Source organism: Lycorma delicatula, chromosome 6 (assembly GCF_047948215.1).
Source record: "Lycorma delicatula isolate Av1 chromosome 6, ASM4794821v1, whole genome shotgun sequence".
Taxonomy (NCBI): domain Eukaryota; kingdom Metazoa; phylum Arthropoda; class Insecta; order Hemiptera; family Fulgoridae; genus Lycorma; species Lycorma delicatula.
Window position 1 is genome coordinate 96,026,881 of NC_134460.1, and position 19,826 is coordinate 96,046,706.

Here is a 19,826-nt window from a genome sequence, read left to right on the forward strand (position 1 = left end):
AGGTTTGTCGTATGCTAGACATGTGAAACTTTTTTCACATGCAACCATTTGTCGTATTGAAGTTTTTTTTTTAACTTTAAGGTGGAAATCTTTTTTATCCCCTACTTAGCACCGGTAAAATCTACCTCTGCCCTCCGGGGGCCGAAAGGGATTTTTTTGTATAAGGTTCTAGAAGCAGTAAAGTTTTTATTTGTAATGATTGTGTACAGTCTTCTTGGGTAATAGATCTCATTGCCTAATAATCTAAAACATACCGTATTATGATATACCATTAAACAAACGTATACATACCTGTAAAATATATATATATGTACATGGAAGGTTTTTTATTGTATATAATTCACCTTAAGGAACCGCGTTCCGATTCTCCTTTACATATCATAAACACAATTTAGAACATTTTTTTTTATGTAATATGCACTGGGGTAAACATGTTTGTTTTATTTAAATCAATATTAACTTCGAAAAATGTAATAATTTTTACTTATTTTACGTAAATTTATGGTAAAAGTTTTTATTCTATTTAAACTTTTCTCTATTCTATTGCCTGTTTTAATGTAATTCTATACATATTTATTTAATATTCTACAGTACTGGATATTAAATATTCAATGTAAACTATCGATCATTATGTCTGATGACACTAAGCTATATATATTAAACATAAAGTTTACACAATTAACGAGTTCTTTGTTCGCAAACATTACAACTTACAGTTTTTTCTTTTTTATTATTCGAATATATATATATATTTTTTTAATTATAATTTCTTTAGTTAAAAACTTTGAATTTATGAAATGTTCAAAATATACCTATTGGTTACGAATATCATATTCTGTTATAGAATTAAAAATTTAAAGATATTCCACATTATATTGGTTATGTTTCTCAGGTGTTATACCTACTTGGTTGTTAGCCTTAAAAAGAGTAAACCTTTATAACGAAAACTGGTTTACTTTTCCTCTGATGGTACTAAATTACTATGATCTGTAATAAATAAGGGGTAAAACAAGAATATGTTAAATTGAGTGATCCTAAAATTTATGTAATGTTACCTGAAAATTGCATATTTATTACTGTAAGATGCAAATTTGTCATCTCAGGATATTGAATTAAATCTAATGAATTCAATTTTCTTAATATTTTAACTGTATTATATTTAATAGTTTTATATTAGTAATAAATAAAACATCATTAAGATGGTGTTAAGATTCTAACTCCATTGATATGATAATTTAAATAATAATAATTTTATTGGACATAATCCTGGTAAATGCAATAAACTGAAAGCAATGAACTAAGATTAATAATTAACAGATTTATATTATTTGTTTTCTATGAATTTTTTGATCGTATAATTACAACCGAGTATTCTTTTTTATGGGAAAATAAAATTTTTATGCACGTATAGAAAAGTTAATCCGAAAGCAAGGCTGCCGTTATACGCTAACAGTAATCAAGTTAAAAACATGCCTGCCTTTCTTTTTTTTTCTCGACTTTCGATTTGGCTCGGTACCTTTCATTCCAATTTTACTATAGTGGCGGAGTCAAGCCAAGCCACACAGGGTGGCGAAAGAAGAGACAAAGCAGGGGAGATTTAGTCAATCTTACTTTCTTTTTTTACTTTCTCATTCTATCTCAGTCCTTTTTTACACCCCTTCTCTTTACTTCTCTTCTTTTACCCTTCAAATATAACCCAATAAAGAACAAATTCCTTTACCGCCCTCTACTTTTAACCCTCCTTTTACCCCTCCTTTTCTAACTGCACTACCACACCCTACTGCACGTAATATACTTCGCTCTGTTAGGCTTCAATTCTGTTTTCATCACCACAAAAAAATAATAATATAATTATAGTCTATTTTAAGTTTCAGAAAAAATAAATAATAACAAAACGATAAAAATCTAATAAAAAAGTGAAATAAAACTATTAATGAAATATACTTTACAATTTTTATCTTTATCTATTTTTTTTTTTTTTTTTTTTTTTTTTAAGAAAGTATTAAAACAGATTATTTATTTATAACCAGTTATTCGAAGGTATTTTACTAAGAGGTTAAGCATATGCAAGGACAAACGGGTGAAAGACCTTTTAAATAATATTAATTACTTCAATCAGAAAGATCTAACCATTAATTTCATCGATAATATTTTATATTAATATAATAGTGTAACAGTTCGTAAGAAATGGATATTTAAAAAAAATGTTTAAAATACCTACAAGGAGGTTTATGAAGAAAGGGTAGAGCTTCATTTTGAATGAAGAATGCAAAATATATATAATTCCAACTTAAATTATATAAACAAGTAATCTGTTATATAAATAAGTGATCTTATGGTCTACGTTGAAGTAAACCACGAAACTCTTTAATTATAATTTTTGACGTTCGATTTCTTCTCGTGAAAATCACCGTAGCCACTTAATCTAATGTTAATTACAACGACAACAGATTCGAAAAGGTTTTATTTCCAATATGGCACTTTAAAATTTAAAAGGAAATAATTTTCCTTTATTAAAATCTATAAAATAGGTAAATAATAAATTACATAAATAAAATCTAAATTATAAATACAGTCACACAAAACAGTAATATATTAAAGGGTTATAAAAATTAATTTAGTTAGTAAATCCACATTGTTTTTATGAATAAATCCCTCCCATATTCGTAAACATATAAATACAAACGAAACGTTCGTGCAATAAAACATATGAGAATTATATGGAAGGCTATGCAAAGTAAGTTTACCCTCTACAATTCCTTTGTGTCTGGCCGAATATAAAATCCAGAATAATTATGCATTAAGTAATTCTCCCTTACAAACAAACTCTTTCAATCTCACAATGGGACGTCCCCCATTACCATTTTACCCTCTAGCCTACAACTGTACTCATTTCCGGCGTCGGGATGACTGTTTTTTTCTCTTCCTTCTTTTTTCATTAAAATAAAGAAAACAGCTAGGATTTATTTTAAGATTTAAACATTTAAAGACGATATCTTCTTTTTAATAAGTTGGAAATTCCGATAAATTTCTTCCAAAACAATTAATAATAGCTAAAAACAAACAAACAACAGAATCTATTAATAAACATTGGTAGAAAGCTTTTATTAAGTATACAAAAGAATGTATAATAAAGATTATAACCATGATTCTCTAAAACTAGTTTATCTGTGAATAGTAGACCTCATTCATTTTATGTTGAATTTAATTGTTCTTTACAAGGAACTATTGAATTAATAAAAGTGAAAAATCGAAATCAATAGCAATTGATTGTAAGTTTATTCAATACGATTATTTTTATTACTAAAATCGTAAGCATTATTTCAGGTTACTACTGTAAAACTATTTAAGGCACGATGTCTTACAGAAGTTGAAGAACGGTCTTGGAGACTATATTAGGCTTAAAGGTAGTGTAAAACGCTAATATTAAAATATCTAACTCGTAGCCGCTGGACAGACTAAAAAATGGTTTTAGATATTAGAACTTGGTAGGACAATAGGATTCAAAAAGAAACTAAGAGGTTCAGCCAACGATAGTAGTGGTTTAGTGACTGAATTTCACCGCTTAAAAAACTCTTGTCGTTTTCACGTTAGCAACCGCTATTTTGAACTAGAAGATTATAAACGTCGTTATATCTCTGATTCAGCCTAATAACAAAAGGAATCTTGCTGTAAAATTTACTAAAAGATAAAAAAAAACACGTTTTGCTGTAATTTTATCACAAGCATTAAGTACTAAATGGTTGAATTAACTGCAAACCTATATGGTTAACGGTCGTTTCCGACATGTATCTTTATGCCAGGTATTTGAATTGATTAGTTTATTATATAATTGAACAAAAAACAGAAAAAAATAAGTATTCAAACATTATTTTTAATATTAAGGTTTTTTTTAAGAAACTTTTTTTAAGAAGTTTTGTGCTAACCTTTTATTAAATATGCACAAAGAAAATTAATTAAATACATTTAGGAAGGAAAGAAAGAATTGATATAATAAATTACATGAATTAAATATAACATTTAATGTAATTAAGTGATATTTGTAACAAAATTCAGAGAGATAATTAAAATAAAAAACGGAAAAAAATTGGATATTGCTTAAATTTTTTTACTTTTTACGAGTAATTCAGAAAAAAAAACTAAGTTATTTAAGTCGTTAAACTATGCATAAGTATTTTTTATCAGACTTATAAAATAAATATATAAAATTTAAAAAAGAATCATAGTTAAAAATTCGATACTAAATACAAACGCTTATATGACTGCAGTTATAGTTCGTTTAACCAACTAAATAGATAAAGCAGGAAATAGTAATCTATTGTTAACAATATGAGACAGAAGTGCAGGTGATAAGTGATAAGGACGCCCTCTGCTAACATACAAAGAGATAAAATAGAGGTCGTCAACATTATGTTCTATGCCTATTGATATCGTATTACGAAGCCGCATAACAATATATTTTATACCGCTCATACAAAAGGTTGGTAACACTGTTAAAATAAATGCCACGTAACTAAAGTCATTATCATTGTTACCAACTAAAACACTAATTTTTTTTTCGATTAAAAAAGCTGTAGTAATATCACATGTAATAATTTCTTAGTAAATTAATGATCAATCAGAAATATTTCCTTGAATTACAAGTAATCTTTATAAATTCATAATATCGTTATTTTATTTTGAGGTTAATAAATCCGCCACCGAATTTCTCCGTATTTTTTCTTCTTAATAAAATATGTATGTAATCCATCATAAATAATTAGTTAAGTTACCTAGTTGTCTTTGATTACCAACAATTATTTATAAAACGAAAAATATGCACGAGAATTATTAAGTAAAGTTATTGGTGTGCAGGTTTTCCCCCTCAGTATCCCAATTTTTTTAATTATAGTATTAAATAATTTACATTCTTATACAGATGGAAAATTATGTTGAATGAAAATAAAAGCAATATAGCAGTTACTTCACAATGGTATTTACTGCCATGAATTTAGATTTTTTTTGTGCAAAGCATCTTTCGATTCATTAATTAAAATAATGAATCTTTTACATTATATCAAAGAAAAAAAAAATAACACACTGTGACTTTCTTATTAATAAACAATGTAGAATATGCCCCAAATAAATGCGAGTTTCATCATCTGTACTAGTTGGAATCGAGTAAAAGTAAAAAAAAAAACCAACGCAAAAATTTGTCTGCATGAAAGAAAGACTGGTAAATATAAAATAATTTACATTAATTACACTATACTAACAAATAAAATAATATTATTAAACAATAAGAAAACATTGCATTAATCGATAATTTTTGAGCATAAGCTCAAAATAAAGGTATAAATAGTAAATATTAATAATAAAAACCGATTCATATGTAATGTCTTAAAATATCTTTTTTAATGCTGTAAAGGGACGTCTTAGTATTATCACGTTTATTTCATAATATAAAATAAAAGAAATCAACCCTCAAGATTTCTCTTTGTCAAGACTTTAGCAGGTATAACATACATAATATTAGGGATTGGCAGTATTTCCTTTTACACTAATTTTATGTAGTAAGGCATTACCATAGAACAAGATTGCATTGATGTATTGTACCTTTTGCTAATGCAAAATATAGATTTTTATTTTTATATTTTAGAGAGAATTTTATATCTTATCAGAAAAATACTAACGATCTAATATGTAAATCATTATCTTTCTACTGCTAATTGTCCCGCATGAATTACTGAGGTCTGTTTTTCTTTTAAACAAAATGTAAATAAATCATATATATATATATATGCTAATAAGTGATCTGTTAGACTGAAAAAAATGGTATAAAAAATTTAAACGGTTTGTCACATTTATTCTAACAAAATCAATGGTAAATCAATCTTTAAAATGATATATTTTGATTTAATCAAATCATTGAACCATATTATTTTGAAAATTCTGTTTTATTAAAAATTATTTAAAAAATAATTACATAAAATTTGACGGATTATTTCATAATAAAATAACAACTGAATGATTTCGTTGAATTATTATTTAAATCATTAAAATTCAGTATTGGTTAAATGGAATTTTTTTTTTATAAAGTGTACACAGCGTTTTAAATGAACTATCCAAATTAGGTTTTTTAAAATCTTAAACCGATTTCAAAAACATGAAATATCCACTGTAAAAATCGTTTTAGAGTATTTTATGACTGTAAAATGTAAATTTATCACAATTATTTATATATATATGTAGACAGAGATAAATGTACAAAACGGTGTACGGAAAGGAAACATATCTCCATTCTCTTCTCATTCTGACTCGAAGAGGCATTTAGAAAGCTGGAATGGGAAGAAAGCATACGAATAAGCGGCACGTATCTAAATCACCTGATATTCGCAGATTATATAATTTTCTCCTTATAAAAACCAGACACACACACACAAACTGCAGGTGGCTGATGAACCTTATGGTCTAAGAATGAACCTTAAACAAAAGTCAGAACATGTTCTACAAGTTTGCCGAGGAAAGAAAGGTTTTTATCTTACATATATTTTGGGTAACGGATATCAACTGAGGGTGATACAATAAAAGACGCTGTACATCGAGTTAAGCTTAGACGGTAGTCATTTTTGAAAACAGCGTTTTCAAGAACAAACTCCCCTTTTGCCTTAAAACGAAAGTTTTTGATCAATGCACCTTGCCAGTCCTTACCTATGGAAGCGAAACTTTGACATTAACTGCTCAATCATTACCAGAAGCTACGGGTAGCACAAAGAAATACAACCATGTGTGCTTGGGACACATGCTATCAGACGGGATAGGATGTCCTGTAAATGGATAAGAAAACAGACGAAAGTACATAATATAATCATAAAAGTTAAAAAATTAAAACAGCGGTGAGTAGGCCATGTAGCAAAAAAGAACTGATGGCAGATGGACTAAATTAACACTTGAGTGGATGCCGCTACATGTTAAACGCTCACGAAAAAGATCAATGAAAGGTTGAATTGATACCAAGTACACTGGACCGAATTGGTAGAATATTGCACAAGACAATATTTGTTGGAAACGTACTGAAGCGGCCTTTCTCCTTCAGTGAATCGATAACGGCAAAAATGATGATCTTCGGATTTTATTCAACGAGTCATGTAAAAGGATTTAAAAAACTGATTATTTTATTTTTAATTTTAATCGGCATCTCGTTTTATTAATAACATCAACATTTTAGGATTTTTTTTTTTTTTATTACATATTAACTTTCTCCTTAATGAATCAGTATATTTTTGCCGGAGGATGTTATGTTATAATATTGTTTTGGCGAATGAAGCTTAACTATTATATTTGTATACTACTCAAAAGTCGTTTCATAGAGGTATAAAATAATACAGCTGTAGAAATAATGCTTATATATTATAATATAATGTAGGGTGTAGAGTTAAGTTAAAGGGGAGGGGATTTGGTCCTTGATGTATTATAGACCTTTCACCAGGGGTCAGGGGTCAAGGTGTTTTGTAACTGCCTTGCCTAGGTTGGCAGAGAAAGGACACGACGTCTTGTATAACTTATAATATTACTTATAGTATACAGCACAACATAACAACAAGGCCATAATATTGCATTGCTTAATAACTAACATATATATCTCTGAACAACAGTCAAAAACAGATGACATGTTGAAATGATATAACATGTCTGAATATACATATAGCTGTTTTTTTATTTTTATTTATCCAATTAATTTATCTAATAAAAATATTATTGAGCAAGACATGAACTTATAAGAACAAAGTTAAGTGCTATGTTTTCTGTCAATACATTCATAAAAATGTTTTTACCTTAAAATGTTATTTTTTTATAATGGTGCATAAAAATGTCTAGCAACATACCAAGAAGATAAAAATTTATTTAATTCATTATAAATAATAAAACAACTTTATACATGCATACTAAACAGTTTTTTTTTATAAGTTTATGTTAGAAAATCTTTTACAAGACTGACTACAAATCTAATTATGTTTACTAAAAAAAAAAAGTTTAGTATATTTTTTTATGTAAATATAACTTAGTAAAAATAATATATTAGTTCACTTAAAATTTATGAATTTTATTTCGCCAAATAAGTTTACATTTATTTTCTTGATTCAAAAATAATTTTACCTCTGAAAATATATCAATATGGTAGCAAAAGCTGATTAACTGATAATATACTTTAATTTATTGTTTTATGTGCAGTTAAATAATATATATTATTAATATTATGTTTTAAAGTTCTAAGTTTTATGTTTTAGGGTTTTAATGGTTCCCAAATTTTTTCAGAGTCGTGGAGCCCTCTTTCAATTATATTTTTCCATGGCGCCTTACCCTAAGTAAAAGTATGACTACTCGTAAGTATGAGATAAAAATAAAACTCGTGTATCTTTCATTATTTTTTACTTTATTAACATTAAATTAATAATTATAAATGTCTTATTTTAATTAATTACGAAGCTTTTACAATATTTTGCGCCACCACTGTGAAGAGGTCGCGGCGCAGAATTTGGGAATCACTGTTTTAGGGGGTTTCTTGGTTTAATTAAATTGTTGCTACGTATACAGGATCTATATGTTTTATCTTTAATTATAAGGAAGATTAGATTTTTATGTATTAAATTGTTGTTGATCTAACACTGAATTTAGATTAAATTTATTATTTTTATCCCTAATAAAAATCTCCTATCTAATTTCTTGTTGCTTCTCTTTCTTTTTTATTTGTTATTAATGTTTGTTTTGTGGACAATATGGTGCTGAAATTAATGGTTTGTGATTTATGACTGAGTTTGAAATTTCATATTTGACTAAGCTTGCTTGCAACTATTTATTGTGTATTATTTATTTTGGGGGTTCCTTAAGGACCTTCTAATCACGTGCTTTTGTCAGGAAGAAAGTTTGAAATAACGTAACATGACTGGACAGTAGATTTCTCCACATAGTGTTTATTTTACGCTCTTTATGCCCTAAAGAAAACTGTCTCCAGTAATGTTAACAATTCATATTAAGTTTAACTTATTTTATTGTAAAAAAAAGAATTAAACGAAAAATATTGTTTTTTTTAGTTAAGTTAAAAAAAAATCTGTACACAAGTAAAAGACATTAACACTCTGTTATTGTATTGACTTTTATCGGTAGCAAATAAGTAGCATCTAATTTAATGTAAACTGGGAACACATTGTAAAATAATACAAACATTATAATGGGTTATTCTACACATCAACGACAATAAATTACAATATGGATATGCAAATTGAAAATTTATGCGAAGATTAAGGTAATAATAACATAAGCGCACCATAAAGATTGTGAAAAATAAGGAAAATATTATAATAATAATAAAAACAAACCCCAGAAGGAATAAAAACAGTACGCCACGAGGATATAACAATGTACAGAAGAAAAATGAAGGTTGAGTTGAAACTTGGAAGCTGCCGACAGATGCGCTGCCATAAAGCACAATTATTTGTAAGCCTTAGCGGCCCGCGGGTACTCAACCATAACTTGTATGTACGCTCCGACTCTGAGATTATATGCTCTATAAAATGATATAAGGAAATAAGATCGGCAAGTTGAATGCGGGGTGGTAAAGAATGTCAGTATATGTCGGTTAGGCGTGATGGGGAAGTGGGATGGCGAAGAAGAAGAAAAAGGAAAAGCAGAACAGGAGTAGGGAAGAACTTCTTAAGAAGATGAACGGCGATGAGGTTGAGTACTCAGTAATATGTTTTATCTTCATCTTTTCAATTTTCTTTTCCCGACTCCCGTAGGACTCAGAGTGAAATCCCGGCAAAAATAAGAGAGCATAAGAAAAAGAGGGTTAAAACTGTATGCCGCCCTTCAACGACCGGCACACACACATGAGGGTGATTAGAGAGTTAAAGCCTCTCCACTCCTCCTCCTCTTTTTACCTCCTTTCTTCTTAGACTCAACAGATTTTCCACATCAACTCCCACGAAAACCGTCCGGAAAATTCATATCTTTCATTCATCCATATAAACATTTTACATACAATAACTTCTATACTGTATACAAATATAAAAAAATTATTTCAACTTAGACACACTTGTATATAATTTTTTTTTCTTTTTTGCTAGAATTCTTCTTTTGTTAATATTTATTTAAACAATATTGCTATACTTGAGATTTTAAACAAATAAAATCAACGTTTTATTTGTTTGTAGTTTATATATATATATAAATACTATTCTAAAACGAAACACATGGTTAAAATTTCTCAAAATTCTTGGAAAGCAAAATCAAATTACTTTTTACTGGTTTCGTATTATGCTTTTACCTACGTATATACATAGGTAGTTCATATCCAGTACTCTCTCATTAGTCTAGACGAGACCCCCGGTTTCCATTGTGTGGGTTATACACATAGGCTAATGAAATGTAATTTAAAAAAAATAAATAAAAGTATAACTTCAACAATTTATTTAAGCAAATTATATATAATAATAATGGATTTATCGTTTATAAATTCATTTTTCCCCGTTTATGTTTAGCACTTTTGCATAGACTTCATCAGAACGAAATGTTTAAATTTAAGTTCCAAACGTAAATGGTAATGTTTACATTATTTATTTGTGATGTTTATATACAAAAAACTATAGTTTAAATATAAATTTCCATTTATATGTTTTGATGAAATTTCTCTGAAGCGTTCAGCGTAAAGGAAAAAAAATTCGTCAATTCAAAAGTTAATATTTATTAATAATATATTTTACTAGATTGCAATTTGCTAGACTGCAACATTGTAATTTGGTAGAGGAGATTTAATAGCAAGTACATTTTTGAATTTTGTGTTTATGAATGGCCTGTTTTTTTCATAGAATTATTAATTTTTACACGAGAAAATTTTTTTTATTAGTTAATATAATCCGTATGTTTAATCAGATTAGTATTTAATTTAAATGTACATTTTATTTAAAATTTATAACTTTAAATATTTTTCCTAAGAAATTAACTATTAATAAATGCAAAACATTAAAAAGTTTTGAAATAAAATTTTTATTCGTGGCTGGCATTTTACTTATTATAAATTAATCGATTATGAAGTAAGATGGTTAAATATTAATATAACATAGCTGTTATATTAATTATGTTAATGTTATTCCTCAATACTTTTTTATTAAAAAAATATTTCACAATACATTTTGACGATTTTATGTAGTATATCTAAAAACAATATGGAAGGTTAAACAAAATAAGTTTGTAAGGAGACTGTCTTACTTAGAACTAAAATTTCATTTTCATAATATGACAAAAATTTAGTGCATAAAACGATGAAAATTTTTGGAGTTTAAAAAAGAGGACAAATCAAAAACTTTCTATTAATTTTTTTTTTAATGTTATTAATTGGCTAACTAAAAAAAAAATTCTTTATCAATGATTCATAAAACTCATAAATTTCAACAAGTTTATTTCTACAATAAAACTGTAACTAAATAATAAAGGACCTACCATAAACAGAAGCCAGACAACATATCTGTTATCTACTAAACTAACCCCAAAACAAGAGGTTAGAAAAATTCCATTCAATTCAGGTAGCAAACTACGACATACCAAAATATATCACATCACAACAAACACAACCCCGAATCTTTCAAGGGGATAATAACGTCGATGATGACGATGATTTTGGGGCTATTTGTGTAAACTACCGATTTTAGAGCCACGTGGCTTTTGTCAGACCACCCTTACTATTAGAAATTGACTGAATAGTTTTTATATACGTATGATAGATATGTTTATACCAACTAATCTTCGATGTGAATAGGTACAATGAATAACCATATAAAATAGTTTACCTATTATTATTTTTATACACAATTTTGATAGCTAATCTTTATTAATAAATTCGATTAAAAATTAATTAATCTAGAATAAATAAAAAGTATTGAAAAATTCTCGTCCAATATGGATAGAAACATAGTGAAAATCCTATTTACCGAGAAAAAATCGGGTACAATATAAAATAGTGGAAATTCCAAAGCTTTTTGAGCTATTTTCAGCTTCTTGCCACTAAGTATCTATTAACAGTACTGTTACTTAAGGCGCTCATTTTTAAAAGCGTATTAAATCCTTAAAGTAATATATTTAACCCATAATACATTGGTTTAAATTTACTGTATTTGTAAATATCATACTGTTTCAGTTCATGGATTTTTATAAAAAAATCTGATTAAAAATTTTCATGTTGTGATTAAATGTCTTCTCACTTCTATGATAGGACTTGAAAATTTTATTTTTGTGAGTTAAGCCTGTTTGTTTTATTTATATCTCTATATGAATATGCGTCCCGTCTGTCCGATGTAATATTTAATGAAATCATTGTAGTTTAGTTTGTATACCATGAGTATTTGTGTTTTTTTATTTTCTTAATATTTTAAGGTTATCACGATAACCTTAAACCTTGAATTTTTTTAGACTTTTTATGATTATTCACGTACATGAGCACTATGAAGGTTTTTGATACTTTTTATTTATAAAATTATATGGATACCTTAAATTTTTCAGATATATTATTGTTGTAGAATGAATAAATTTGAAATCTAGTTGTTTAGTATTTAAAGATTTTACAGGGTTATCGCTCGTTACATTCAATATAAATTATAAAATGATAAGAAAGGTTAAAAAATCGATTTAAGGTCGGGTCGTCTATTTTAAATCTTTTTCAGATTTATTTATTTTTAATCATTTAGCTGCATAATGAAGAGCTCTGCGGTTTATTTTTATCATAAATTCTTAAATAATTTCAACTAAATAAACACCAAATTATCACTTTTAAAAGATTAGATTAGAAATTTTCTCTTAAGTAACAAGCTGCACCGTAAAGAAATAAAAAATAAATAAAATTAAGAATGTTTTGATTGGTAAAATTTTAACAAATAGGTAATATGTAAAAGGGAATTTGATTAGAAAATTAGTTTTCTACTTTACAGATGTACATAAAAACATCTTTTTGTAGTATAATTAAAATTAATTTTTTTCATGAACGTTATAATAAATTAAAAACGAATTCTACAGACATTAAATTTTTAATTTATACGAATTTCGTTAAGGTTTTTATTGTACCCTGTTTTACTAGAAAATTATCTGTTGGGCCTATTAGCTTGCATCTAAGGTAGTAATATATTGAGATTAATTTAAAGTTTTTTCTTTATTATTATAAACTTAGTAATACAGTAAATTATCTAAATGAAATACAACTGAAGTTCTAAAGAATTAAATATTTCTCTTTATAAATAAATTATATGTATTATATAAATATACCACATTTATAAAATAATTTCTTGAACTTAGAAACCAGATTCACTCTAAATATAGTTTATATTTCAATTATATATTCATACCTTTTAAGCGAAATTATTTTAAAAGTTAATTAGTTTATAAATTAGTTAATTTATTAACGAATAATTAAAGACTAGAAAAATTATGAGTAATTATTAGTAATAACCTTGTTTATGCATGATTTTTTTCTTTTTTTTAGAGTCTAATTACAAAATATGATTTACATATGAATATTCTAACTGTCAGTGGGAAAATATTATTATGTAAGACTACTAATTACTGCATAAAGTTACACTTTATTATGAAACCAAATTTCAGTTTACGACAAGTAATATATCATTGAAAAATTGACAGTTTAATAATAAAGATGATTAATTTTGTGGTAGTGGTGTTATTATGTATTCACTATTATAAGTAAAAAATAACAATTCCTTTTATTATAATCTAGATGAAATAAGAATACTTTACCGTATGAAAAATATCAATCTTGATTATTGAGATTCGAACTTAAAACCACCAGGGTGGATAAAAAGGAATAAATACTTCTATAAAAAAATAAGTAACTGGTGAAATTTTTATGTATATATTTTCCTGTAGTTTATTAAAATTAATAAGCACATCACTACTTCATAAGCATACAGCTTAAAGCTCAAATTAACTTATACAAACTAACATTGCAGCGCTTCAGTAGTGAATAACGAAATTAATTGTCTTCGATCGCATAATTTAAAAACCGGATAAAACTTTTATGATTTTTTTAATCTTCTTTAATCTTTTAATAAATCTTTCTGTCACCGTAACTTTTCTTTCAAGTTAATATGACGTATTTATAATTACATTAATGTAGGTTTTTGTAATGATTTTACAAACGGTTGGTAAATAGGTAACAATAATTCCTTATCTTTCCATCATAACCTAATTAAACGTATATATTTTTTTTAAAAGATAGGAGATAAAAATTATTATAAAATTTACTTTTAAATGAAAAACATAGCCTAATAACTAAATAAATAAATAATAACTTTACAAAACATACTTGTACGTGTCAATTGTTTTTTCAATCGTTCTTGCGTTCATTTTCGGTAATCAGCGCTGCTATTCTCAAGCTGGGCTCAGCTTATGTTATTGCTAGTGTGTACATGAAACATCTATTTAGAATGTAATAAAAAAAAGAGAGTTTGATCTAAATTGTGTCAGTTCATATATAAAAACAAAATATATTTATTGCAATAAAAATAGGATAGTCTGTTTTTTTATCGTATAAATAGAAAACAACGATAAATTAAATGAACAGATCACAATGCAAATACAACACTCTTTACAATCACATTACAAACACAGTTTTGGTAACTAAAAAAAACAAAATACATAAATAGAAGCTCCAGCAATAACATCAAGCAAGCCATCAGGACGAGAACAGCTGCAAAATTCACTGAAGATGGCCAAGAATTGAAAACGTTATACTTAATAAATCTGATTTAGTTGTTTAAAAAAATAATTAATTAACAGGTACAAGAAAAAAGTAGTCTGAAATCCGATTCTAAAAATTCTTCAAACACTACCTTTAATTTTTTTCTTTTGAAAAATCCAGAAACATAAGAAATATATATACATACTATAAAAATGTTGTTTCGTTCAATAAGATTTCTCACGATAAAATATCAAGAATGGTTGTTTTTTTCCATTACTGCTCCCAATCTATTGAAATGCTCATTGCATATCAGCTGCATACCTGCATGTCTATCGGAATATAGTTACGAAGTATTTAATTTATGGCTATTGAATTTTAACAGCCCATACATACATTATTTAGTTAATAAATTATTCAAGTTGGATCCTCTAACTTAATCTGTTCTATAAAATTCCCACGTCCCGCCGTGAATAAACATCAAGCAATACCGTCCGTCGACTTCCCCTTCCCACTGCATGCATATACAACCCAACCTTTCATATCAGACAGTCACACAGGCGCGGCAAGCTCAATGTGAATACACAAGGCAAAAGGGATGGCGTGAACGAAAAGCTTTCATAGTTAACATCACAGCCGCTAGAGCGCAGCACTATTCAATGTTACGTACAATAAATGCGTTCTGTGCCCACGTTACTAGATTTTTTGACTCGTCTAAATTTCTTATTTAAATACAAAAAACTAAGTTTTTTTTTAATGATTACGATTTTACTCCGTAAACTAGTAATGTTGAAATTATATATGCATTAATGTATTCATAATTTTATTTCTATGTTAGATATGGTAATTCAAGTGATTTAAAAAAAACCTGGAGAATTGAAATAAAATATTATTACACATAAAATTATCTAACCGGTAAGTAAATTTACAAAAAACCTAATAACCAAAAAATTGTTATTACCGTGATTTAACAAATTTTTATTTAAACAAATAATTACGAAGTTTCTTAGATTATCACCGATCTATTTATATACTGCATAAATTATCTTATTCTATTATGTTTGCTCAAATGAATGTATTTTTAAATAAATATAATTTGCTTAACAGATAAATTTTAATGGATAAAAGATTATTTAAAAAATTATCGAATCATTATTTGTAAATTGCAAAAAAATAAAAAAATAATTTTTCAATTTTAAAAAGGTAAAACTTTAATAGGAATTAAAAGTACATTATTTAAAGTAAAAAAAAAAATAAATAAATAATAATTTTTATCAGATTAAACAAAATTTTATCAAAATGATAAAATAGTTTATTATAATAAACTATTATAACAGCTGTTAAAAAGGTATTTGAAAATTATTTAAAAAAAAAAAAACAACAAATATCTTTTTGATTATTTGGGTTAGTTAACAAGCAAAAAAAAAAAAAAAAAAATTTATTTAAGTTGTAAACCAAAGATTGAAAGTTTGTAAAGATTTTAAATAACTTAAATTACAAGGAAGTTTATCAGTATATATTAAGTTACATATTTTTTTAAAAATTATCAATAATGATAACAATAAAATGTTAAATCTGTTCGGTAACTGTAACTAAATTACCAAAATAAATTACTCATTAAAAAAGAATTATGGATTACTGTTACATCTTTAGTTACATGCAGTTTAAAATAAAACAAAATTTGGGAAATTTAAAAAATTATATTTAAGAAATTTACAAAAGTACGTATAAAATTATACTATCAATTTTTAAACTAAAAAGTAATTTTATCAAAGCGAAATTAAAAAATTTCCTGAAAATAGTGTATTTATTTACAGAATAATTTGTGTAATAAATTACATACTAGGCTAGGTCATATTATCGGAATTTTTATTTAAAATGAAATAATGTAGTTTAATATGAAAAGTAGTATATTCATTTATTTTAAAAGATAATTAAGAAAATTGAAAAAAAAAAATATATATGTAATAAAATGGGCGGGAAACTGAATTCATGCTCATTAAGCTACTGATATCATAGTTATATATAGACTAAAGCAGTCATTACGTAAGTACCACGTTACCCGTTCACCATTAAAATTCTCTTACACGTGGAACCAAAAAAAAAAAAAAATTGTAAAAGTTGCTAACGTCATTATATTGTTTTCTTTATTAAAAAAAATTAATTATTTTTTATTTAATTCTTATATATTTGTTAAATAAATCCAAACGGGGATAGGCAAATAACTTAAGTTTTAGACCATATCATAAAAATCACAAGAGTTTAATTATAATACGAGTAAGCATCGTTATATTCTTTTATGTAAATAGATTTTATAAATAAATTAAAAATTTTTATAAAAGCAGGTGTTCTTTTACTTACCTTCTTATTTTATGAAAGTAATGTGACGGCAACGGTTAAGAAGTGAAATGGTTTGCGACGGGCGGGAAGACGCACCTGCAACACGAAGCTTACACGAGGACGCTGCGCCACGAAATGGTCGCGGGGAAAAAACGTACTTCCCCCACCCCCTTTTGTATGACTAGAGCGATGGAGTGGGGGGAACTTGAGGAGCGCCTGAGGGGTTAAGAAGACGGTGGGGGCAAAACGCGCGGGACACTTTTTCCAATGCGCGCCATTTTTCCCTCCTTTTTCTTTCCATCTCTTTTTATCGTTGCTTATAACTGTTTTTCTCTCTTTCTCTCTCTTTGTTTCTTACTTTCTTTCTCCGTCGATCCTATTCCCCTTAAGTCCCTTCTATCCCCTTTGCCCCTACTCCTCTGCTTCTTCGTATCCGTCCACATAAATCCTGCGTTACTGCCAGATGACATTTTAACAAGTTTGCAGTTTAATATTTATACATTAATAATTCTTTACATTAAGTTCAAGGCCGCATCGGACTTCAGTATCATCACTTACTTCTTGTCTTTTGTCCCCTGTAAAAAAAGCTTCTGGACGATGTAAAGCTTAAGTACCCGTCGAATGTCGGTGCAACTTGTCTGTAGTCGAAGTGGAGTAATCTTGAACAACTCGCTGTTAAAGAAACTACATAGATATATAGACCTGTTTTTAACCACGAGGTGTGGTCTACAAAGCCACTAATTGAACCGCCATCTTTAGTTTATCCTTGAGGACAAACAGTTAAAAACAGTAACGGATTCATTTTAAGTCTGCATAGAATTTGTCGCTTTAGTTTAATGAGCTTATATATATATATATATATATATATATATATCTAGTCCGACGCTACATACTGCATATATATTTACAAAGCAACACATAATATAAATGAGTCCGTGTGTCCTATACTTTTAACAAAAACCACGCCCTGTTTTCTCTATACTAAACCTTATCTAAACCACACGTTCCGGAAGTTAAATACGTACCTTAATACACGCTGATAAAACTATTCAATTTCCTGCTGCCTTTTTTTACTGATAAAAATTACAAAAAACCGTTTATTTATAAGACGGACTGTGATTTAAAATTTAAGAAGCACGTATTCTAACAGTTACAACCCAGAATAACAAGTTACATTTACGGTTATTTTTGTATAAGAAATTGTTTTAGATAGTTGCTTTCGGATTTACTTGGTTTTTATGTACATTTGCAGAACAAAACTAAAATAAAGTTAGCGATAATTTTTGTAAATATATATATTTAAAAAAATTCTCCTTACAATTTTAAAATGATTCGTTATAAATCAAACAAAATTTTGATTAAGAATTTTTTATTAAAATAAAAAGTAAATGAAAATAAAACTAAAACCTTACATAAAATACTATTTTAATTTTTAACCTGTAATAACAAAATTACCAAAAATATTCAACGATGAAATTTTAATATGATATTCTGTTTTTAAGTTATACCAGCAGTTTAATATACTGACATTATTTCATATTAAACCATGTTGATACAAATTAAATATATATTTTATCGTCGTTTTATATTAAATTTAAATAAATACACTGTTAATTACATTTAAAGTGAATATTTGTCGACGAAATGGAATCTGTAAATATATATTAGTTGATAAAGCTATCAATTAGTAACTTTATACAAGCATAATGCATTTAAATGAAACTAAATGATAAAGAAAATAATGAATTTATTTTATCTTTAAATGTACACAGACTTCACTACTTTTAAAATACAGTAACAATAGTTTTTTGTTGTAGAAATATATTTATTAGCATTATTTTTATTTTATCAAGCATTCCTAATTTTTTAAAATTGTTCATATTTCATAGAAGTTATGGTATCGCAAAATAAACAATTAGTCTTTAATATTAATTTTCTTTATGTATATAATAATAAATTAAATTATTTAACTATGACTGAATTAAATAAATTTTTATCCATTATATTTACAAATAAAAATAACTCCCGTAACGCGTTCATTAGGATTTCTTTCATAATTATTATTATTATTATTATTATTATTAATGAAGTTTACCCTGATATTAAAATGGAATTACCAGGAATAGACTTTTCATCTTTATTTTTTTATAATATAAATATTTTATTTATTTAATTACAAAGTGATAAATATTTCTAATTGTACGTATATTATATTTTTCTGAATTTTATTTAAAAAAAAAATTTACGAATAACGTCTATTGTAGTATTCTTTTTAATTCTGCAATCATATGGAACGTAAATAAATTATTTTTAAAAATTAAAAATAAAACATTACTATAGGCGTAAATTTAGTAATGTCATGATTTAACTAACTAAAATGTAATCAAAATTCCTACGTAACCTTGTCTTTTTCAAAATTATACTACATTAATTAATAATATAAATTTACAGTTTAATATTAAAATTCTAATTAATAACCGAACGTTATTAGTTTATAGACGAAAATAATAATAATAATAATTTAAACTTTAATAGCTTTTTTCGGAACGTCAATAATTATAATCCATAATCAATAATACAAATAATAATTTAAAAAAATAAAAGATATTATTTATTATTTTAAAATAATTAAAGCGCATAGATTATAAATGTTTAGCATAGGATTTGTAAGATGGTCTTATCATGAAATAATTAATGAAATAGATTTTTATTTAAATGTTATCTATTATAATAATCACTATTTCAATTAACTGAGGTTGTCTTTTCATATTAC

At 26.4% G+C, this 19,826-nt stretch overlaps 1 long non-coding RNA gene across 2 annotated transcripts in view; it reads right to left on the bottom strand.

Annotated features, from left to right (window-relative positions):
- Window positions 1-17,663, bottom strand: part of LOC142326755 (uncharacterized) — a 42,322-nt gene extending 24,659 nt beyond the window's left edge. For both annotated transcript variants that reach the window (XR_012756850.1, XR_012756849.1), the window contains exon 1: window positions 17,075-17,663. This is a non-coding gene — a long non-coding RNA (uncharacterized LOC142326755). The remainder of the gene's footprint in view (window positions 1-17,074) is intronic.
- Window positions 17,664-19,826: the final 2,163 nt, after the last annotated feature.